The sequence below is a fragment of the Colletes latitarsis genome, chromosome 9 (assembly GCF_051014445.1).
Source record: "Colletes latitarsis isolate SP2378_abdomen chromosome 9, iyColLati1, whole genome shotgun sequence".
Lineage (NCBI taxonomy): Eukaryota > Metazoa > Arthropoda > Insecta > Hymenoptera > Colletidae > Colletes > Colletes latitarsis.
The window spans coordinates 8,915,338-8,937,711 of record NC_135142.1 but is presented as its reverse complement, the minus strand read 5'-3'; the positions used below and the strand labels follow the sequence as shown (position 1 = coordinate 8,937,711).

Below are 22,374 nucleotides of genomic sequence, written 5' to 3'. Positions count from 1 at the left end.
TAGCTTCCTCCTCGCTTACCAGCTTGCTGCTTCCTTACGAGCTCCCTGCTCGCTTACTAGCTCACTGCCGGCTTAGCAGCTTACTGCTTGCGTACTAGCTTACTGCATGCTTATTTGCAAACTTCTTCCTTACAAGCTTGGTGCTTGCTTCCTAGATTGCTGCTTGCTTTCTAGCTTGCCGCTTGCTTACTAGCGTACTGCTTGTTTTGCTAGCTTCATGCATGCTTACTACCAACTGCTTTCTTACTACATACATGCTTTCTTCTAAACTTACAGCTTTCTTACTAGACAGCTGCTTGCTTACTAGCTTACTGCTTGCTTACTAGCCTCCTGCTTGCTTTCTAGCTAACTACATGCCTCACAGCGTGCTGCTTGCCTTCTAGCTTACTGCTTGCTTATTAGCACACAGCTTTCTTACCAGCTAACTGCTATCTGACTAGACTGCTGCTTCCTTACAAGCTTACTGCTTGCTTATTAGCGTAATGCTTCCTTAGTACCTTACTGCTTGCATACTACCTAAATGCTTTCTTACTACATTCATGCTTTCTTCCTAACTAACTGTTTTCTTACTAGCCAGCTGCTTGCATAATAGCCTGCTGCTTGCTTACTGACTAACTGCTTTCTTATAAGCCTGCTGCTTGCTTACTGGCATACTGCTTCCTTACTAGCTTCCTGCTCGCTTACTAGGTCACTGCTCGCTTACTATCTTACTACTTGTTTAGTAGCTTACTACATCCTTACTAGCTACCTGCTTTCTTACCAGCTTACTGCTTGCTTACATGTTTACTGCTTGCTTACTAGATTGCTGCTTGCTTACAAGCTTACTGCTTGCTTACTAGACTGCTACATGCTTTCTAGCTTGCCGCTTGCTTACTAGCTGTTAAAAAGCTGATGCTTTTAACTACGAAGTCCGGATAGAGGGATCGGATCTTTATTGTGGGAAGTGATTGAGAATGTGTAAGATTTTCTTTTTCAAAAACTGTTTATTATAAAAATAAAAATAAAATAAACAATAAGAAACTAAGAGAATTCTTATTAAACTATGCAAATAATATCGTTGCCATTCCTACGTCGGAACCGAGACGTTGAGGTAGGCCATGGTTCTGTGAACAGAGAAACACGGCAATGTGTTTGACACGTAAACACGTTACACGTATATTCGCCGCGTGTGTGTCCTCACGCTTCTGGCTTCGATATTCGAATGTATAGGAGCGGAGAATTTCGCTCACTCGTAATATACGAGCTCGCAAGTGGACTGTATTTAATTTATGGCGTGAAAAGAATTAAAATCCTTTCGACGCCGAACTGAGTCGATTGTCTAGTGGACGGGGATGCAAGTGGAGGTTGTAAGGCTCCAAATGCACTGATCCCGTGAGTATGCCCACGGAGTCTGTGCGTCGAGTCGCACTGCAGTACAACGACACGACCGTCGATCTGCGGCTTCTCTTTAACGTTCCAACAGATGACTTGTTGGTCGAGAGTTGCACTGCGAAGCCCGACTGCACGTGGTGTAAGGAACCACTGCATGGTGTGGTAAATAGACCGGCTCCGTCGCGAACGGAGTGCTGACGGGTGCCATATGGCCAAGAGCCTCATATTCGCGCAAAAACTCGACACATTGCGCTCCTAGTGTCGTGTCGTTTTTCAATCTGCGATCGAGGGATCGCAGGAGTGCGACCGCGCGGGAACAGGCTCGCCGATGTCAACAGGCGGCTCGGTGCGAAAGGGCAGTCGTACAATGTATCGCCCGTCAGCCGCGCGACGATGCGTGCGCGCGAAGTGTTGTTCGCATCGAGCTTCTTCCGGCGATAGCGAAGAAGGAGACGCGACCTCCTCAATCTCCCAGAACCGACGCAGTAGGGAGTTGACGTCATCTCCCTTCGGCGGAGCGAGCGCGCGAGCATGATACACACCCACCGAGGACGTCTCGCGAGCGGTGGGCCCGGAGACCACCCACCCGAACACGGTGTGCTGCGCAATGGGGTCCTGCGCTCGACCACGACGCAATCCCGGGAGCAGGATCGCACCGAAATAATCTGCGCCTAATAAGACGTCGATGCCGTGAGATTCAGACGAATTGGAATCTGCGAGGGGCAAGTCTCGGATGTGAGGCCACGCAGTCGGAGAGAAGCCGGACACTCCCGAATAGGCGGTGAGGCGGGGTAGGACGAGAGCCGTCACTGTTGTATAAGCCAGGTCAGTACCTGCATGCCGGAGTAATATTTCGACCTTCGCGAGCGATGTTCCCACTAAGACTCCCCCTGCCCCCGTGATTTCTGTAGCGGCCTTGCGTTTTTGCAGGTGGAGTGTCTGTACCAAGGACTCGGACACAAAGGAGGCCTCCGAACCCTGGTCGAGTAATACGCGGACCGAGACGTGCCCCCCGGATGCCGACCGCGCTTGCACGACAGCTGTCGCGAGCAGTACAGGGGTACTCGCGCGCTCTGGATGGGCCGCGGCGCACGTATAGACGGACCGAGTGCCGTTAGATCCCGAAAGAATGCTAGTGGGTTTCGAAGATGACGCTGCACGATCGCCGCTCGTCGGCGCTTCAACACTTGCCGCGCGAACGTGTAACAAACTGTGGTGATTGCGGTTACATTGCGAGCACGTGGTGCGAACCGGACACGTCGAAACCATGTGTCCATCGCGAAGACAGTTAAAACAGGCGTTGGTCCGAGTCACTAGGTCTCGCCGCTGCGTAGGTTGTAGGCTATGGAACGCCGGACATCGATATAACGGATGCTTCGATCCGCACATCGGGCACCGGTTCACAGCTGTATTCGCTGCGTGCGTGCGAACTCCCGTCGAGGGCGCCGATCGCGGCGCGGCGAGGCGCGCGGCCGAAGTTTCGGGCTTGTCGTGAAGCGCCTCGAGAGCGCGGATCCGCGCAACGAGGAATTGGTCGAGCTCGTCGAAGGTGGGGGGCTCGGTGCTTGTTCCGCGGGATATCTCCCACTCTCGTAGCGTACGGCGGTCTAGCTTGGCGGTAAGCAGGAAGACGATGACGTCATCCCATGTATCCACCGGGCGACCGATACTGCGCAACATGGCGATCGACTCCTTCGTCGTGTCGCGAAGACGAGATAATTCGTCCCCGGACTCGCTAACAATAACCGGCAGCGAAATGAAATTGCTTAATAATGTTGATACTATCACGCGCTTGTTATTGTACCGGTCTGCTGGCGTCATCCAGGCCGGTTCAAAATTCGCGTCGGTTATCGAGAAATGCGCGATCAGGTTCGCGGCATGACCTTCGGCGGACGATTTTAAATAGTGTAACCGTTTCACGTTCGTTAGGGACTTATTGTCTAACACGAGCGATTTGGACAGATCGCGGAATCTGTGCCATTCGGCGTACGACACAGCGACTTTGGGCAGCGGGATCCGCGCGAGTTTCGCGACGGAGATGAAGTCGCCTGTGGGCGCGGGAGTGGGACTCGGTTGCGCGGCGCTGGTCGCAGTGTATTTCGCTGCAACGTCGGCGAAAAAGTCACCCGATGCCCAATAGTTCTCCTGCACCTTTTCGAAGGTTTCCTCGGTAAAGTACGGCATGATAGACTTAGCGTGAGCGGGGACTAACTGCAGAAACTCCAGGTACAGCTTCTCGAAGCGCATCCACTCGCCGTCCAGTCTCTTGAGCCGTCCCTCGGCGCTGGCTGCAGAGAACTTAGCCTGCCCTTCCTTCCGGTAGTTAACCTCCATCCGGATGATGGGGTGGGCGATGACCTACAGCTGGTGTAGGTGGGCTTCCACGGTCTGATTGGTCAGCGGCGCTGATGTTGCAGCTCGTGCGGTCTCCATTTTGCGTCGTCCTCAGATCCGGCTCGAAGGACCACTTTGTTAATGCCCAGACGAAAAGAGGCGCGGACGAGGAACAGGGACGCGAAGAATGACGCAGTAATTCACACAGTCGCAAATTTATTGTAAGATTGCACAACATTCACACTGCGGCAAGCGTAACTGGGACGCGGTGGGCACGTGTCCGAGAACAGTTTCAAGGGCAACTCCCCAGGAGAATGCGCCAGGGCGACGAAGGTCCGCTCTCGATATCACTTACAATCGAATCGACAGCTTGGATCGTTCTGCCGTTACAGGATCGCGCACGACAAACCGTTGATCTTTCAAATCTTGTCCATAGATCGGTGACGGTCGCGCCAACCGTCGGCACACATGATGCGCTCTCACAACACTCATTCCCTCTCGCTCACGCAATCCACACCGCTCGCACCTTAATCTAAACACGAAGACGGTACAATAAACGTATTTCTACATCTTATCCTAATTGTTATACCTTATTCTAAACAGCTAGTAAGCAAGCTGTTAGCTAGTAAGCAAGCAGTAAACGAGTAAGCTAGCAGTAAGATAGTAAGCAAGCAGAGTGCTAGTAAGCAAACTGTAAGCTAGAAAGCAAGCAGCAAGCTAGCATGCATGCAGTGAGCTACTAAGCGAGTAGTGAGCTAGAAAGCTGGCTGTAAGCTAGTAAGCAAGCAGTAAGCGAGTAGGCAAGCAGTGGGCTAGTAATAAAGCAGTATGCTAGTAAGCAAGGAGTAAGCTAGTATGCGAGCAGGGACCTTGTATGGGAGCAGAATGCTACTAAGCATCCAATTAGCTAGTAAGCAGGCAGTAGGATAGTAAACAAGCAGGAAACTAGTAAGGAAGCAGTGAGCTAGAAAGCAAGCAGCGGGCAAGTAAGAAAGCAATTATCCAGTAAGAAAGCAGTGTGCTAGTAATCAAGCAGTAAGCTAGGAATTAAGCAGCAAGTTAGTTAGGAAGCAGTTAAATTGTAAGCAAGCAGTGAGCCAGTGAGCGAGCAGGAAGCTAGTAAGCAACCGGTAAGCTAGCAAGCAAGCAGCAGGCCAGGAAGCAAGCAGCAAGCTAGAAAGAAAGCTAGGAGCTACTAAGAAAGCAGGATGGTATTAAGCAAGCAGTGAGCTAGTAAGCGAGCGGGAAGCTAGACAAAATGTAGTATGCTAGGAAGCAAGCAGTAAGCTAGTAAGCAACCGGTAAGCTAGTAATCAAGCAGTGAGCTGGTAAGAATGCAGTAAGTTAGTAAGAAAGCCGTAAGTTAGTAACAAAGCAGCAAGCTAGTAAGCAAGCAGTAAGCAGGTAAGCAAGCAGTAAGCTAGTGAGCAAGTAGTATTGATTCCCTCAGGGGCTGCCAGCCTTTCAGCTGCAGTACGGGCTTAACGAACCCGGGGTACCCGAGTCATACACACACCGTAAGCCTCCTGTTGGTCGTCACAACGACCCATTCACAATTCCCTATTGGTTTTGTGAATGGTACGTGACGGCAGGAGGAACGGGGGTCTTGGCTTAACCGCCTGGGCCACGAGTATGGCGACTCTATAAAATCGCCCTCCAATCCCAAGCTATGGTGCGCGGCGATGGGATGCATGGTTGGGGGAGAACGCCCAATCCCAAGCGACCACCTCCGGGGAACCTGCCGAACCCCCGGAGTATTAGGCTTACCCGGGTAAGGCGGCTCTGCCCGGGTGGACCTTTATTTCCGACCATCTCGTGGGATTATTATGGACACAGAAAATAAAATGGGGATGGGGCGGGTTTTGTCGGTTGGGGAGGACGGAGACGGGGCTGGGGTTAGGGTGGCGGCGCTCGCGCCCCACTCAGCGCCAGGTCCGGCTTCGTGGAGGGTGGAGGAGGACGACGAGACGGCGTCGGTCTCGTCCTTCTCCACCAGCACGAGCCACATAGGCTCTAAGAGGAAGAGGACGGGGCAGGCCGTCGTCGAGGTGGGCGGGGCGATGAGCCCGTCGGTGAGGCTGAGTTGCCTCAGGGACGAGGTGACCGAGGAGATATCGGAGAGGATCTCCTCGTCCCTGAGGCGGGTGGAGGAAGTCGCCGCTGCCTGCGCCTTTAAGGGGCAGAAAAGCGGTGGCGCGGAGGCCCTGAACCCCGCGGCGGAGGAAATGAGGGAGGCGGCGCGGGAGCTCAGAGGGCGGAACGCCCGTCTGCAGCTCCTGTTGGAGGAGGAGCGACAGGGGAGGAGGAGGGCAGAGGCGCTGTGGAACAGCGCGGCCCTCCCTCCCATCCTCCCTCCTCCTCCACCGCCGCGTCCCTCGGCGGAGGTAAATAAGCGGAGTGCGGCGGCAGTGGTGCGGGGCACCGCGGGCCCCTCCACCCGCACTCCGCCCGTGAAGAAGTCCCCGTCCTCCTCAGAAGACGATCTTCTGAGGAGGATTGGGGACATGATTGATGGCAAGCTGGCCGCCTTCCGGGAGGAGCTCCTCGCCGGAAGAGCGGTCAGCAGGAAGGCGGTGCCTCCCCGACCTGTTCCGGTACAGTCGGGGAAGGCAAAGAAGGACGGAGTGAAGGCTCCGCCCAGCGTTGCGGCACCAGGGCCCCGGGTCGCGACCCCCAAGGGGGGTGGTGTACCCGTGGTCGCGGTGGTCGCGTCCTCCACGGCACCCTCCCAAGGGGGGGGTGGCGTGGAGTGAGGTGGTGGGGCGGAAGGCGAAGCGGGCGGCGAGGAAGGCCTCGCAACCGCAGCCTCCGCCTCCGCCGCCGGCGGCCAAGGTAAAGGCCGCGAAGGTCGGGAAGGCACGACCAGGTCGTCCCCCAAAAACGGCAGCGGTGACGCTGACCGTTGCGCAGGGGGGCGACCTGACCCTCGCGGAGGCGATGCGGCTCGCCAGGGAGAATATCTCCCTGGAAGAGCTGGGCATCGCCTCCGTGAGGGCGAAGAGGGCCGTGACCGGGGGTCTCTTGCTGGAGATCCCCGGTGCAGAAGGCGGCGCGAAGGCGGATCGTCTCGCCCAGAGGCTCCGGGAGCAGCTGGGCGAGCGAGGTGTCCGGGTCGCCCGGCCCACGAAGCGCACGGAGATGCGCGTTTGTGGGCTGGACGACTCGGTTAGCGCACAGGATGTGTCCCGTGCCCTTGCGAGGGCGGGGGACTATCCTGTGGAGGACCTGCGGATCGGAGAGATCCGCAGGTCGCCCTCCGGCCTCGGGTCGGTGTGGGCCCGGTGCCCCCTCTCCGCCGCCCGTAAGGTGGCGGAATCCGGGAGGGTGTTGGTGGGGTGGGTTTCGGCGCGAGTGGAAATCCTCGCGCCGCGCCCGCTCCAGTGTCACCGCTGCCTCGAATTGGGGCACGTGAGGCAGTGGTGCACCTCGCCGGTGGACCGCAGCGGTCAGTGTTACCGCTGCGGTGCCAAAGAGCACCGTGCGAGCCAGTGCTCGGCGGCCCCCCACTGCCCGCTGTGTGCGGACATGGGGAGGCCAGCGGATCACAGAGTGGGGAGCAAGAAGTGCTCCCCCCCCTCCCGGAAGGAGAGGAAGAGGCGGGCTGCACCGGCTCCGGTGCCGAGGGCGGTGGCATCGTCCTCCATGGAGGTGGACGGTGCTACGGGGACGGACGGCCGGGAGGAGGCTGGCGCGGCCATTAATTAATGCCGCCCCGCCTCCTCCTCCAGGCCAACCTCAACCACTGCCGCGCGGCACAGGACTTGATGTCCCAAGCCCTCGCGGAGTGGGGGGTTGGCCTGGCGGTCGCCGCCGAGCCGTACCGCGTCCCTGATCACCCTCATTGGGTGGGCGACGCGGACGGCTTGGTGGCGACGGTATGGGGAGGGGGCGACGGGTCCCCACCGTTCTCCTTGTTGGAGCGCGGTCGGGGATTCGTCGCCGTGGACTGGGGGGGAGTCGCTGTGGTGGGGTGCTACATTTCGCCCCGTAGCGGTCACGCTGCGTTCGAGCTGTACTTGGCCGAGGTCGCGGCATGCGTGCAGCGCTACGCGGCCCGGCCGGTGCTGGTCCTGGGGGATTTTAATGCCAAGTCGGTGGCTTGGGGATCCCCCAGGACCTCCGTTCGCGGCGGGATCCTGGGCGATTGGGCGGCGGGGCTCGACCTCCGGGTATTGAACCGGGGGTCGGAGCACACATGCGTGCGGCGATATGGGGGGTCCATCGTGGATGTTGGATTCGCGACCCCCAACGCCGTGCGCATGGTGTCGGGTTGGCACGTGGTCGCGGGGGCAGAGACACTCTCCGATCACCGGTACATCCGGATGGTGGTCTCTGCCGCCGCGAGTGCATCCCGACACGGCCGCCTGCGTGGCACCCCACCACGCCGCTGGGCGCTTCGGCACCTGGACAAGGACGCCCTGATGGCAGCTGCCCTCGCTGCAACTTGGCCGCAGAGAGCGGCCGAGTTGTCGAGCATAGAGGAGGAGGTCGCCCGGCTCGGAGCATTGGTCGCAGGCATTTGCGACGCGGCGATGCCTCGGGTCGGGCGGGCTTCTCCTCGCCGGGCGGTGTACTGGTGGTCGGACGCGATCGCGGAGTTGCGAGTCGCGACTGTCCGCGCCCGACGCCAGTACACCCGCGCGCGCCGTCGTCAACGTACAGGCGACGGCGTGGCGCGAGCGAGGGCAGCTGATGACCTGTATGGAGCATACCGCGTGGCGCGGGTTGCTCTGCAGGTCGCCATCAAACGGGCCAAGACCCAGGCATGGAAGGACCTCCTCCAGACCCTTGATGACGATCCATGGGGGCGCCCATATAAGGTGGTGCTGAATAAGCTCCGCCCGTGGGCGCCCCCCGTCACCGAGGGTCTTGACCCCCGGCTGCTGGAGGACGTGGTCAATACACTCTTCCCAATTGGGGAGAGGGGACCGCGTCCTCCGGCGGCGGCGGCTGTCCCAGTGGAGTGGATGGCCGAGCTGGGGGTCACGCAGGAGGAGCTGGCAGCGGCCATCAGACGGCTCGGGGTTCGTAACACGGCCCCGGGTCCGGATGGTGTGCCCGGCCGGGTTTGGGTCTTGACCCAGGGCGTCCTTGGGGCCGACCTCAGGCGGTTGTTCGACCGCTGCCTGAGGGACGGGCGATTCCCCCCCAGTTGGAAGGTGGCGAGGATGGTCCTCCTCCGGAAGGAGGGTCGGCCCGCGGAGTCTCCCTCCGCATACCGGCCCATTTGTCTCCTCGACGAGGTGGGCAAGCTCTTCGAGCGTGTGATTGCTGCCCGCCTCGTCGAGCACCTGTCGCGGGGTGATCCCGGTCTGGCCGACTGCCAGTTCGGTTTCCGGGGGGGCCGATCGACTATCGACGCGATAGGTCGTGTGAGGGCCCTCTCGGGGGCGGCCGTCTCCCGGGGAGGGGTGGCATTGGCAATATCCTTGGATATTGCCAATGCCTTTAACACCCTCCCCTGGGAAGAGATAAGGAGGGGACTCGAATATCATCGAGTCTCCCCTTGTCTCAGGGCGGTCGTCGGGGATTATCTCCGCGGCAGGTGGATCGAGTATCCGGGCCGGGATGGTGATATGCGGAGGGAGGTGTACTGCGGTGTTCCGCAGGGGTCGGTCCTTGGGCCACTCCTGTGGAACATCGCGTACGACTCGGTGTTGCGGGCCGGCCTCCCCGACGGCGTCAGCACGGTGTGTTATGCGGATGACACACTGGTGCTGGCCGTCGGTGCGCACTGGGGGAGGGCCATGCGTCGCGCGGAGGAAGGGTCGCAACGCGTCGTCGACCGGATCAGGGGGATGGGGATGACGGTGGCGGTCCATAAGACCGAGGTGATTGCGTTTCATTCACCTCGGCAGGATCCGCCACCCCCTCTGATCCGGGTGGGTGGGGCTGACATCGAGGTGAAGCCCCAGATCAGGTATCTAGGGCTGATCCTCGATAGCCACTGGCGTTTCGAGGAGCATTTCCGCTGCCTGGTCCCCCGGTTGGAAAGGATGGTTGCGGCTCTGGGCTGGATCCTGCCCAACCTGGGGGGCCCGGCGGGCCGAGTTCGTCGCCTCTATGTGGCAATGGTCCAGTCGGTGGCCCTATACGGGGCCCCCGTCTGGGCGGACGACCTGGCTGCCTCCCGGCGCAGCATGACTATGCTGCGTCGGGTGCAGAGGCGCATGGCGCTCAGGGTCGTCCGCGGGTATCGGACCATGTCACATGAGGCGGCGACGGTTCTAGCGGGGATGCCGCCCATGGACCTGCTCGTGCGGTCGCACGCGGTGATGTACCGGCACCGCGTCGACCGTCGCGCGGGGGTGGGGGCGGTCCCGGGCGGGCAGGGACCTGCTTGGGGCGATTTGAAGCGCCAGACACGGCAGTCCGTGTTGCTCGCGTGGCAGGAGCGGCTGGCTCTGCCAACCGCGGGGCACCGGACTGTCGGGGCTGTTCGGCCACTCCTGAATGAGTGGCTGGACAGAGGCCATGGCAGCCTCACCTACCGGCTGGCACAGGTATTTTCCGGGCATGGCAGCTTCGGAAGATACCTGTGCCGGATAGGGAAGGAGCCGACGGCGCGTTGCTGCCACTGCGACGCTGAGCAGGACACGGCGGATCATACCTTGGAGGTATACCCCGCGTGGGAGGGGGAGCGCCGTGTCCTGGTCGGCGTCGTCGGGCGGGATGTCTCGCTGCCGGGCGTGGGGCGCGCCATGCTCGGCAGCGAGGAGAAGTGGAGGGCCGTGGCCTCCTTCTGCGAGAACGTAATGTTGCAGAAGGAGGCCGCGGGGAGGGAGCGCGAGCTTCAGCGGCGCGCTGAAGCTCGCACTCGTGCGGTGGCCCGAGGTCGTCGCCCGGTCGCGAGGCGTCGCGGGCGGTCGCCTCGGCGTGGCGGATGACCTAGGCTGGGAGGGGGGTCCTGAGGGGACCCTCCTCTCGCCAGGCGGCGCCGGGTCGGACCGGTTGGGGGTAGGAGTGCCTCCCCCTACCGGTCCGACTCAAGGGGAGGCACCCTCGGCGGTCTGGTGCGGCCATGAAAGCCCGGCCGCCGAGGGGTGGAAACGGGGTCGCGGGCGGTTGCGAGTTGGGGCTCGCAGCCGCCACTAAACGCGGCCCCGGGACGGATAGCGGCGGGATGGAGTGGCCCCGTCCCGCCGCTATGAGGCAGTGTGTCTACTGGGGGGACCGATTGTCCCCCCGGGGGATGGGCGCGAAAGCGCGGTCACGGGGGGATACCGGAAGAATGCTTCGAGCGATTCCCGGTATCCTCCCATAGCGTGCCGAAGGGTCACCGTGGGGTTTTTAGTGGGTAGGTCCCGCGCCTGTCGTTGTACGGGCGCGGGGAATCCCACACACCCCTTCCACCTCTCCCCAAAGAGGTGGGTGGGAGTCTTTCGAAGATTTTCCCCACGACAAAAAAAAAAAAAAAAAAAGTAGTATTGATAGAATAAGGTATAAGAACTGGGATCAGATGTAGAAATACGTTTATTGTACCGTCTTCGTGTTTAGATTAAGGTGCGAGCGGTGTGGATTGCGTGAGGGAGAGAGAGTGAATGAGTGTTGTGAGAGCGTGACATGTGTGCCGACGATTGGCGCGACCGTCACCAATCTATGGACGAGATTTGAAAGATCAACGGTCTGTCATGCGCGATCCTGTAACGCCAGAACGATCCAAGCTGTCGATCCGATTATACCTGATAGCGAGAACGGACCTTCGTCGCCCTTTTTTTTTTTTTTTTTTTTTTTTTGTCGTGGGGAAAATCTTCGAAAGACTCCCTCCCACCTCCTTGGGGAGAGGTGGGAGGGGTGTGTGGGATTCCCCGCGCCCGTACAACGACAGGCGCTGGACCTACCCACTAAAAACCCCACGGTGACCCTTCGGCACGCTTTGGGAGGATACCGGGAATCGCTCGAAGCATTCTTCCGGTATCCTCCCCGTGCCCGCGCTTTCGCGCCCATCCCCCAGGGGGACAATCGGTCCCCCCAGTAGACACACTGCCTCATAGCGGCGGGACGGGGCCACTCCATCCCGCCGCTATCCGTCCCGGGGCCGCGTTTAGTGGCGGCTGCGAGCCCCAACTCGCAACCGCCCGCGACCCCGTTTCCACCCCTCGGCGGCCGGGCGTTCATGGCCGCACCAGACCGCCGAGGGTGCCTCCCCTTGCGTCGGACCGGTAGGGGGAGGCACTCCTACCCCCAACCGGTCCGACCCGGCGCCGCCTGGCGGGAGGAGGGTCCCCTCAGGACCCCCCTCCCAGCCTAGGTTATCCGCCACGCCGAGGCGGCCGCCCGCGACGCCTCGCGACCGGGCGACGACCTCGGGCCACCGCACGAGCGCGAGCTTCAGCGCGCCGCTGAAGCTCGCGCTCCCTCCCCGCGGCCTCCTTCTGCAACATTACGTTCTCGCAGAAGGAGGCCACGGCCCTCCACTTCTCCTCGCTGCCGAGCATGGCGCGCACCACGCCCGGCAGGGAGACGTCCCGCCCGACGACGCCGACCAGGACACGGCGCTCCCCCTCCCACGCGGGGCATACCTCCAGGGTATGATCCGCCGTGTCCTGCTCAGCGTCGCAGTGGCAGCAACGCGCCGTCGGCTCCTTCCCTATCCGGCACAGGTATTTTCCGAAGCTGCCATGCCCGGAAAATACCTGTGCCATCCGGTAGGTGAGGCTGCCATGGCCTCTGTCCAGCCACTCCTTGAGGAGTGGCCGAACCGCCCCGACAGTCCGGTGCCCCGCGGTTGGCAGAGCCAGCCGCTCCTGCCACGCGAGCAGCACGGACTGCCGGGCCTGGCGCTTCAAATCGCCCCAAGCAGGTTCCTGCCCGCCCGGGACCGCCCCCAACCCCGCGCGACGGTCGACGCGGTGCCGGTACATCAGCGCGTGCGACCGCGCGAGCAGGTCCATGGGCGGCATCCCCGCTAGAACCGTCGCCGCCTCATGTGACATGGTCCGATACCCGCGGACGACCCTGAGCGCCATGCGCCTCTGCACCCGACGCAGCATAGTCATGCTGCGCCGGGAGGCAGCCAGGTCGTCCGCCCAGACGGGGGCCCCGTATAGGGCCACCGACTGGACCATTGCCACATAGAGGCGACGAACTCGGCCCGCCGGGCCCCCCAGGTTGGGCAGGATCCGGCCCAGAGCCGCAACCATCCTTTCCAACCGGGGGACCAGGCAGCGGAAATGCTCCTCGAAACGCCAGTGGCTATCGAGGATCAGCCCCAGATACCTGATCTGGGGCTTCACCTCGATGTCAGCCCCACCCACCCGAATCAGAGGGGGTGGCGGATCCTGCCGAGGTGAATGAAACGCAATCACCTCGGTCTTATGGACCGCCACCGTCATCCCCATCCCCCTGATCCGGTCGACGACGCGTTGCGACCCCTCCTCCGCGCGACGCATGACCCTCCCCCAGTGCGCCCCGACGGCCAGCACCAGTGTGTCATCCGCATAACACACCGTGCTGACGCCGTCGGGGAGGCCGGCCCGCAACACCGAGTCGTACGCGATGTTCCACAGGAGTGGCCCGAGGACCGACCCCTGCGGAACACCGCAGTACACCTCCCTCCGCATATCACCATCCCGGCCCGGATACTCGATCCACCTGCCGCGGAGATAATCCCCGACGACCGCCCTCAGACAAGGGGGGACCCGATGATATTCGAGTCCCCTCCTTATCTCTTCCCAGGGGAGGGTGTTAAAGGCATTGGCAATATCCAAGGATACTGCCAATGCCACCCCTCCCCGGGAGACGGCCGCCCCCGAGAGGGCCCTCACACGACCTATCGCGTCGATAGTCGATCGGCCCCCCCGGAAACCGAACTGGCAGTCGGCCAGACCGGGATCACCCCGCGACAGGTGCTCGACGAGGCGGGCAGCAATCACCCGCTCGAAGAGCTTGCCCACCTCGTCGAGGAGACAAATGGGCCGGTATGCGGAGGGAGACTCCGCGGGTCGACCCTCCTTCCGGAGGAGGACCATCCTCGCCACCTTCCAACTGGGGGGGAATCGCCCGTCCCTCAGGCAGCGGTCGAACAACCGCCTGAGGTCGGCCCCAAGGACGCCCTGGGTCAAGACCCAAACCCGGCCGGGCACACCATCCGGACCCGGGGCCGTGTTACGAACCCCGAGCCGTCTGATGGCCGCTGCCAGCTCCTCCTGCGTGACCCCCAGCTCGGCCGTCCACTCCACTGGGACAGCCGCCGCCGTCGGAGGACGCGGTCCCCTCTCCCCAATTGGGAAGAGTGTATTGACCACGTCCTCCAGCAGCCGGGGGTCAAGACCCTCGGTGACGGGGGGCGCCCACGGGCGGAGCTTATTCAACACCACCTTATATGGGCGCCCCCATGGATCGTCATCAAGGGTCTGGAGGAGCTCCTTCCATGCCCGGGTCTTGGCCCGTTTGATGGCGACCTGCAGGGCAACCCGCGCCACGCGGTATGCTCCATACAGGTCATCAGCTGCCCTCGCTCGCGCCACGCCGTCGCCTGTACGTTGACGACGGCGCGCGCGGGTGTACTGGCGTCGGGCGCGGACAGTCGCGACTCGCAACTCCGCGATCGCGTCCGACCACCAGTACACCGCCCGGCGAGGAGAAGCCCGCCCGACCCGAGGCATCGCCGCGTCGCAAATACCCGCGACCAATGCTCCGAGCCGGGCGACCTCCTCCTCTATGCTCGGCAACTCGGCCGCTCCCTGCGGCCAAGTTGCAGCGAGGGCAGCTGCCATCAGGGCGTCCTTGTCCAGGCGCCGAAGCGCCCAGCGGCGTGGTGGGGTGCCACGCAGGCGGCCGTGTCGGGATGCACTCGCGGCGGCAGAGACCTCCATCCGGATGTACCGGTGATCGGAGAGTGTCTCTGCCCCCGCGACCACGTGCCAACCCGACACCATGCGCACGGCGTTGGGGGTCGCGAATCCAACATCCACGATGGACCCCCCATATCGCCGCACGCATGTGTGCTCCGACCCCCGGTTCAATACCCGGAGGTCGAGCCCCGCCGCCCAATCGCCGAGGATCCCGCCGCGAACGGAGGTCCTGGGGGATCCCCAAGCCACCGACTTGGCATTAAAATCCCCCAGGACCAGCACCGGCCGGGCCGCGTAGCGCTGCACGCATGCCGCGACCTCGGCCAAGTACAGCTCGAACGCAGCGTGACCGCTACGGGGCGAAATGTAGCACCCCACCACAGCGACTCCCCCCCAGTCCACGGCGACGAATCCCCGACCGCGCTCCAACAAGGAGAACGGTGGGGACCCGTCGCCCCCTCCCCATACCGTCGCCACCAAGCCGTCCGCGTCGCCCACCCAATGAGGGTGATCAGGGACGCGGTACGGCTCGGCGGCGACCGCCAGGCCAACCCCCCACTCCGCGAGGACTTGGGACATCAAGTCCTGTGCCGCGCGGCAGTGGTTGAGGTTGGCCTGGAGGAGGAGGCGGGGCGGCATTAATTAATGGCCGCGCCAGCCTCCTCCCGGCCGTCCGTCCCCGTAGCACCGTCCACCTCCATGGAGGACGATGCCACCGCCCTCGGCACCGGAGCCGGTGCAGCCCGCCTCTTCCTCTCCTTCCGGGAGGGGGGGGAGCACTTCTTGCTCCCCACCCTGTGATCGGCTGGCCTCCCCATGTCCGCACACAGCGGGCAGTGGGGGGCCGCCGAGCACTGGCTCGCACGGTGCTCTTTGGCACCGCAGCGGTAACACTGACCGCTGCGGTCCACCGGCGAGGTGCACCACTGCCTCACGTGCCCCAATTCGAGGCAGCGGTGACACTGGAGCGGGCGCGGCGCGAGGATTTCCACTCGCGCCGAAACCCACCCCACCAACACCCTCCCGGATTCCGCCACCTTACGGGCGGCGGAGAGGGGGCACCGGGCCCACACCGAACCGAGGCCGGAGGGCGACCTGCGGATCTCTCCGATCCGCAGGTCCTCCACAGGACAGTCCCCCGCCCTCGCAAGGGCACGGGACACATCCTGTGCGCTGACCGAGTCGTCCAGCCCACAAACGCGCATCTCCGTGCGCTTCGTGGGCCGGGCGACCCGGACACCTCGCTCGCCCAGCTGCTCCCGGAGCCTCTGGGCGAGACGATCCGCCTTCGCGCCGCCTTCTGCACCGGGGATCTCCAGCAAGAGACCCCCGGTCACGGCCCTCTTCGCCCTCACGGAGGCGATGCCCAGCTCTTCCAGGGAGATATTCTCCCTGGCGAGCCGCATCGCCTCCGCGAGGGTCAGGTCGCCCCCCTGCGCAACGGTCAGCGTCACCGCTGCCGTTTTTGGGGGACGACCTGGTCGTGCCTTCCCGACCTTCGCGGCCTTTACCTTGGCCGCCGGCGGCGGAGGCGGAGGCCGCGGTTGCGAGGCCTTCCTCGCCGCCCGCTTCGCCTTCCGCCCCACCACCTCACTCCACGCCACCCCCCCTTGGGAGGGTGCCGTGGAGGACGCGACCACCGCGACCACGGGCACACCACCCCCCTTGGGGGTCGCGACCCGGGGCCCTGGTGCCGCAACGCTGGGCGGAGCCTTCACTCCGCCCTTCTTTGCCTTCCCCGACTGTACCGGAACAGGTCGGGGAGGCACCGCCTTCCTGCTGACCGCTCTTCCGGCGAGGAGCTCCTCCCGGAAGGCGGCCAGCTTGCCATCAATCATGTCCCCAATCCTCCTCAGAAGATCGTCTTCTGAGGAGGACGGGGACTTCTTCACGGGCGGAGTGCGGGTGGAGGGGCCCGCGGTGCCCCGCACCACTGCCGCCGCACTCCGCTTATTTACCTCCGCCGAGGGACGCGGCGGTGGAGGAGGAGGGAGGATGGGAGGGAGGGCCGCGCTGTTCCACAGCGCCTCTGCCCTCCTCCTCCCCTGTCGCTCCTCCTCCAACAGGAGCTGCAGACGGGCGTTGCGCCCTCTTAGCTCCCGCGCCGCCTCCCTCATTTCCTCCGCCGCGGCCTTCAGGGCCTCCGCGCCACCGCTTTTCTGCCCCTTAAAGGCGCAGGAAGCGGCGACTTTCTCCACCCGCCTCAGGGACGAGGAGATCCTCTCCGATATCTCCTCGGTCACCTCGTCCCTGAGGCAACTCAGCCTCACCGACGGGCTCATCGCCCCGCCCACCTCGACGACGGCCTGCCCCGCCCTCTTCCTCTTAGAGCCTATGAGGCTCCTGGTGGAGGAGAAGGACGAGACTGACGCAGTCTCGTCGTCCTCCTCCACCTTCCACGAAGCCGGGCCAGGCGCTGGAGGCGGCGCGAGCGCCGTCACTCCAGTCCCAACACCGCCTTCGTCCTCCCCCTCTGACTTACCCCGTCCCATCCCCGTTTTAATATTGAACTCCATAATATTCCCACGAGCAGGTCGGAAGAAAAGGTCCGCCCGGGCAGAGCCGCCTTACCCGGGTAAGCCTATATACTCCGGGGGTTCGGCAGGTTCCCCGGAGGTGGTCGCTTGGGATTGGGCCTTCTCCCCCAACCATGCATCCCATCGCCGCGCACCATAGCTTAGGATTGGAGGGCGATTTTATAGAGTCGCCATACTCGTGGCCCAGGCGGTTAAGCCAAGACCCCCGTTCCTCCTGCCGTCACGTACCATTCACAAAACCAATAGGGAATTGTGAATGGGTCGTTGTGACGACCAACAGGAGGCTTACGGTGTGTGTATGACTCGGGTACCCCGGGTTCGTTAAGCCCGTACTGCAGCTGAAAGGCTGGCAGCCCCTGAGGGAACCTTCGTCGCCCTTGCGCATTCTCCTAGGGAGTTGCCCCTGCAACTGTTATCGGACACGTGCCCACCGCGTCCCAGTTACGATTGCCGCAGTGTGAACTTTGTGCAACCTTACAATAAATTTGTGATTGTGTGATTTGCTCCGCCATTCTTCGCGTCCCTGTTCCTCTTCCGCGCCTCTTTTCGTCTGTACAAGTATGCTAGTAAGCAAGCAGTGAGCTAGTAAGCGAGCAGGGAACTAGTAAGGAAGCGGTATGTTAGTAAGCAAGCAGTAAGCTAGTAAGCAACCAGTAAGATAGACAGCACGCAATAAGCTAGTAAACAAGCAGTAAGCTTGTAAGCAAGCAGCAAGCTAGTAAGCAAGCAGTGAGCTAGTAAGGAAGCAGTAAGTTAGTAACAAAGCACTAAGCTAGTAAACAACCAGTAAGCTAGAAAGCAAGCAGTAAACTAGTAACAAAGCAGTAAGTTTGTAGCGATGCAGTAACCTGGTAAGCAAGCTGGAAGCTTGTAAGCATACGTCGGGTAAGAGAGCGGTAAGTTAGTAAGAATGCAGCAAGTTACGAAAAAAGCAGGAATGTTCTAAACAAGCAGTAAGGTAATAAGCAAGCAGTACGATAGTAAGCAAACAGTAAGATTGTAAGCAAGCAGCAGGATAGTCAGAAAGTAGATAGCTAGTAAGAAAGCAGTATGCCAGCAAGCAAGCAGTAATCTAGAAAGCAAGCAGCAAGGAATTAAGGAAGCAGTAAGCTAGTATGTATGCAGTAACCTGGTATGGAAGTAGTTAACTAGTAAGCAAGTAGTAAGCTATTAAGCATGCAGTATGCTAGTAAGCAGGCAGTAAGCTAGAACGCAAGCAGTAAGCACGTAAGCAAGCAGTAGGCTAGTAAGCAAGCAGTAAGCCAGTAAGCAACCAGAAAGCAAGTAAGCAAGCAGTAAGCTGGTAAGAAAGCTATTATCGAGTGAGAAGGCAGTAGGCTAGCAAGGAAGCAGTTTGCTAGTAAGCAAGCAGCAAGCTAGTAAGCTACCAGTAAGCTAATAACGAAGCAGCATGCTAGTATGCAAGCAGTAAGATAGTAAGCGAGGAGGAAGCTAGTAAGGAAGCAGTATGCTAGTAAGCGTGCAGTAAGCTAGAAAGCGAGCAGTATTCTTGTAAGCAAGCAGTGCGCTAGTAAGCGAGGAGGAAGCTAGTAAGCAAGCAGTAAGCTTGTTAAAGTACTAAGGGACTTTAACGTGGGTGCGGATGAGGAAACAGACAGAGAGAGAAATTGTTACAAGTTTTTCAATAAAGTTTTTATTTTACAAAAATATAAATGAAAATTCAAGTACTGTTAAGAACCCAATAATATATAATGTATGGCGGCTAATAGTGGCGTGTTATTTATATTAATGTGAAATGAGTTAGAAATGTTTTTCGTTTTGTATCAATTTATATCAGTGTTTAAATAACGCGTTAATTCGTTAATTGAAAAACGTCGGTTAAACCGTCGCGTGATCGATAGAAAAAGCAGGACATTTCTTATACGGTTATTCTCTGTTTACGCGACATTCCAGAGCCTTCTCTGCGGCGTAATGTGTTTTGAGCAATACCGTGTAGAAAAACTACAAACATACTTTCGATACAAATCACGCATTCGGCCTAGTAACGGTTCCCAGAGAACAGGTGTTACTACGCCGAAATTACAGAGAGGATACAAAATTAATAAAAGACAGACAGCTCAGACCAGAGGGCGCCACGAGACGAAAATTTTCCCCTCTCTCGTGGCCACGGTTAAGCAGGTATGTCTCGGGAACACTTGCTACCTGGTTCTCGACGAGTGCGGATCTCCTGAGCCGACCTCGTCAATCTATCGGAATCGATACATACGATTAATTAGATTCGTCTAATACGATCGTGGAGCCACTTAACCGAAACGGTACAAAACTGAGACTGCTGCGGATTCGAAAGGATCACGCCAAGTCGAATTTCGTACCCTACGGTTTCGTGAGAATATCTCGATTTCCGCGGTAAATGAACCATAGGAACGGGAAAATTTACTCGATAATTTGAGTAATTTTCACAACCCGCCATCGGTGGCTGAATATAATCAGATTACACTTAAACAGTGCTTGATTATCGCCACTGTTGTGACGGACAAACACGTGTTGCTGAAATCAGTGGTCGTGTTTGAGAACCAAGAGAATTTCTTGATTCTCTGTTTGCCTATTGCACAGTTCAGAACCCCAACCTATAGGGAGCCTTCGTTGCAAAATCCCTGGGTTGGGTTCGTCGTTTTCCAGGGTCGAAACAAAAGTTTGAGATAACACCCGATAGGGGCCTTATTGGCATTCCCTGGGTAAATATCTCGGCTGGTTTCGACCTGCTCGAGCGTGGGTTCCAGATCGTCAGTGGGTACGGACACTCGACGTAGAACTACGTTCAAAGGGCACCGTGGTGTTAGAACCTTAATAATCAGTCGCTTCTGCGCAGTTAAGGCTCTGCATCACACCGGTCCCGTACGGACCAGGGAACGGCGAGGGACTGCGGAGTTGACAACCCTTGGAGCCTTACAACCTCCACTTGTTGTCCTCTCCTGCAAAAACCAAACCTACAGCAGTGGGAAGATCGAGATTAGAATCTCGTCTTCCCCATCTGCAATTCAACGTTTCCAAAATCTGAAACGTTGAAATATTTTACAGTCCACGAACCCGGCTGCGTATCGCTGTGGTGAAAATTCCCGCTCCAGTTTACAAATAAACGGAGTAAGGAGCGAGTGGATTAAAGCGAGTCCGACAACGCGACGAGCGTTGTCCTTTATTAACAGCTGGATTTCGGTCTCTTTTTGTTACAGAAGACCGAGGCGAGAGTCTTGAAGGCAAGCCGGCTCAGCCCAACTGCAGTTTATCCAGCTAATTTCCTATAAATTTTCTTTTTTTACGTTTATTTAATTTTTGAATTTTTCCTCTAAATAAACGGCCTAGTCCCTTGGACTAGGCGAAAGAAAATTATCAATTGTACATTCACTTTCCCCCATATTTCCAATCCCTCGTGATCCGGACCATATTTCGTTAAAGGGTACGAGACAAGGTTTTATCATAACCTTTGCACGAACTCGTACCTATTTTGACAATCAGTTATTATATTAGGTTGGGGAAAAAGAAATCCATTATTTTTGCGCGAAATTCAAAACTTTATTTAAGATGTTTCGGATTTTCCGATTTGGGTCAAATATGCTCCGTTTTGCTGTATAATTTGTTGCCATTTTAAAGGTAGCTTCATAATGCCTCTCTCATAGAAGTCTTGGTCCTTATTGGCGAAAAACTCTAGTAATCTATTTTCACAATCTTCTCTTGATCGCAATTTCTTATCACTCAGGAAGTTTTGCAATGCGAGAAAAAGGTGGTAATCGCTTGGTGCCAGATCCGGACTATATGGTGGATGCATTAAAACCTCCCAACCAAGCTCCCGGAATTTCTGGCGAGTCACTACAGACGTGTGTGGCCTTGCGTTGTCCTGATGAAACACAACACCTCTTCTGTTGGCCAACGCTGGCCGTTTCTGGTCAATCGCTAGCTTCAAACGGTCCAATTGTTGGCAGTAGAGATCTGAATTTAATGTTTGGCCATACGGAAGCAACTCATAATAAATGATTCCTTTCAAGTCCCACCAAATACACAGTAGAACCTTCCTGGCCGTTAGTCCTGGTTTGGCCACCGTTTGAGCTGCTTCACCACGCTTTGACCACGATCGTTTTCGCACAATATTGTCGTATGTGACCCATTTCTCATCCCCAGTCACCATCCGTTTAAGAAATGGGTCGAGTTCATTCCGTTTGGCCAAGGCTTCGCAGATGGAAATTCGATTCATCATGTTTCTTGGTGTTAATTGGTGTGGCACCCAAACATCGAGCTTCTTTTCGAATCCAGCTTTGCGCAAATGGTTTAAAACTGTTTTATGGTCGATCTTTAGCTCCTGGGCGATGCTACGACTACTAACATGCCGGTCAACTTCGATTATTTCTGTGATTTTATCGACATTTTCGACGACGGGCCTGCCTGTGCGAGGTGCATCTTTAACATCAAAAATGCCTGAACGGAATCGACGAAACCAAAATTGCACGTAATTAGCTGTTACAGTATCGGCACCATAAACACCATTCACAATTTTAGCGGCCTGGCTTGCATTTTTGCCTTTATCAAAGAAAAACTGTAAAATGTACCGAATTTTCTCTTTGTTGACTTCCATTGTTAACACCCTGTAACTCACAACTGAATGGAACAAACAAAAAACAGCAAAAGAATTTTTTTCGTGTGAAATGTTACCTTGACAGCGAGCATAAACTTGAAATTGTTTGATCGATACTTTACGAGATATCGATCACTACAGCCATCTATCGAGAAAATAATGGATTTCTTTTTCCCCAACCTAATATTATTATGTTATTTAAATAAGTTTCTCCGATTCAGTTTTCTTCAAGCACTTATCGTTTCAGTTTCTTCAATCGTTTATCGTTCAGTTCCTACAGCTATTTAAAAACCTCTCTAATATAATATGGTAAATGTATTAGGTTGTAAACACTGGTGTGTAATGTGATGACAAATAAAGTAAAGAAGAATGTACAAGGAAGCGCGAGAGGAGAGCGAGAGGCCTTTGGGGTTAATTTGTCCGTCAGAAACGAGATTGGAGGCGTCTCGCGGATTCGCGGATTGGATAGAAACCCCGCATCGTCGGGATTCTTTCCCAAGCCCACGGGTAAAGTTGTCGTAAGCGGCATCCTAGGCCCGGTAGACCAAAGGGGGAAAACGTGAGCGTCTTCCCAAAATCAAGGTCCACGAGCACGGTAGACCGATCAGGTCGAGCCGAGGCCGTTAGGCTGAGCGAAGCCGCGAGACGAGCTCTACAACATTGAGGTAGGGAGGAATAAGACGGTTCCGCGGCAGTACGCGTCCGGGATTCATTCTGGTCTGAGATGTCGTATCGACAGGACGATCCTCTG

The 22,374-nt window shown here is 58.2% G+C and overlaps 2 long non-coding RNA genes and 3 pseudogenes across 3 annotated transcripts in view; 2 read left to right on the top strand and 3 right to left on the bottom strand.

Annotated features, from left to right (window-relative positions):
• Positions 1–3,705, bottom strand: part of LOC143345616 (cytochrome c oxidase subunit 1 pseudogene) — a 119,797-nt pseudogene extending 116,092 nt beyond the window's left edge.
• LOC143345639 (NADH-ubiquinone oxidoreductase chain 5-like) overlaps positions 1–22,374 on the top strand; it is a 355,740-nt pseudogene that overhangs the window by 121,137 nt on the left and 212,229 nt on the right. The window lies entirely within an intron of this gene.
• The window catches only part of LOC143345917 (uncharacterized), a 297,652-nt gene that overhangs the window by 117,778 nt on the left and 157,500 nt on the right, over positions 1–22,374 (bottom strand). The gene's annotated exons all lie outside the window — the stretch shown is intronic.
• Positions 1–22,374, top strand: part of LOC143345919 (uncharacterized) — a 261,634-nt gene that overhangs the window by 118,104 nt on the left and 121,156 nt on the right. The gene's annotated exons all lie outside the window — the stretch shown is intronic.
• LOC143345351 (histone-lysine N-methyltransferase SETMAR pseudogene) lies at positions 20,526–21,806 on the bottom strand (annotated as a pseudogene).